Below are 1787 nucleotides of genomic sequence, written 5' to 3'. Positions count from 1 at the left end.
AGGAGGATTTATTCAATCACATAATTTTGGCTCCTAGAATATGGCACCCTTGGGGCTTTCTATTTGATTGTATCGAAAGGCCAATTGAATTGGGATTTCCTTATTAGTCCAGGTCATTTCAGGGTAAGCAGATCATTTATGATGAAGATGATGAGCTTCATGAGAATGATTTGGAGTTCTTGTACAGTGGAACCATGCAGTTACCAGACACGAGATAGATCTTCCAAAGAACAAGGCTTTTTTGAATAAGCCAATTCATTTGGGACCCTGCAGATCCCCTCTTTTTCCTATTCAAAGATCAACCCCCTAGCTCTGTGTTTTTACATCAAGAATTATTTTTAGATGAAGAGATGTCAAAGGGGCTTCTTACTTCCCAAACAAATCCTCCTACATCTATATATAAAGGCTGGTTTATTAAGAATACACAAGAAAAGCACTTAGAATTGTTGATTAATCGTTAGAGATGGCTTAGAACCAACAGTTCATTATCTAATGGATCTTTCTATTCTAATACTCTATTCGAGAGTTATCAGTATTTATCAAATCTATTCCTATCTAATGGAATGCTATTGGATCAAATGATAAGACATTGTTGAGAAAAAGATGGCTTTTCACTGATGAAATGAAAATTGGATATATGTAACAAGACAAAGATTTTCCATTCCTTAACCAGAAAGATATGTGGCCATGAAAGAGAAAGAGGGATTAAGTAGAACAGAATTGACTTGGTGGTAGAGTCGTGGAAATGCTTCTTTCTTCCATATTTTGGACCTTAGCTCCATGGAACAATATGTTACTACTAAAACATGGAAGAATTGAAATCTTAGATTAAAACACAATGTATGGATGGTATGATCTGCCCAAACAAGAATTCTTGAATAGGGAACAACCAGTTCAGATATTCACAATCAAGAAGTACTGGATTTTCTTTCGAATAGGCCCTGAAAGGAGAAGGAAGGCTGGAATGCCAACAAGCATCTATTATTAAATTCGCTAGACCTGATAGTACCCATTTTGGGAACGTCCAGTGCTAAAGTCACTGAATGGGTAAGTCGCCCATCCCCGGACTATGTAATTTGCTGGGTTACGAACGGGCATTTTACTAGAAGTTTCTAATCTACCCTTGTGTGATTCCTGTTGAAGCATATACTTGAGGATGGGTGCAGGGGGGACAATTTTTAGGCAGACTCCCCATTTATTAGATAGAGAAGATCACCAAGATTTCATGATTTGCTACCGAACTTATTCCAATTCCAAGAGCTCGGATCGTATCAGTATTGATATACTAATTCGATCTGAGCTCTCTTATTGAACTGCTCATTCAATGAGCATTCTCAATATTATGTCTTAAAGAGGACTTGAACCTCCACACTCTTTAGCATGAGATTTTGAGTCTCGCATGTCTACCATTTCACCACCAAGGCATCTTGAAAGTGAATCATATTCCATGAATATGATATCTATCTAGTGTGATGTATGGAATATATGACAAGGGTGGAGTATTTCTATTGATCAGCCTGAGTTGGACATCCAATTGCTTTGATTTGAATTATCTGGAGAATACCTTTTGTATATATCAAAAAGATAGCCAATTAAACCTATTTCTCGATTCAATAGAAGCTCAAAGAGGTGAATAGGGTCCCAAATAATGAGAGATATGTAAAAAATAGGTCTGATTACGCCTATTCCTAATCCTAAACGGAATGGAACGATGTAGGGATCCATATATAAACATAGTATCTATTTAGATATGCTCAAATGACCCCTTGAGAATGTATATAACCCTA

Source organism: Olea europaea, chromosome 19 (genome assembly GCF_002742605.1).
Source record: "Olea europaea var. sylvestris chromosome 19, O_europaea_v1, whole genome shotgun sequence".
NCBI classification, from domain to species: Eukaryota; Viridiplantae; Streptophyta; class Magnoliopsida; order Lamiales; family Oleaceae; genus Olea; species Olea europaea.
This window is presented reverse-complemented; position numbering follows the sequence as displayed.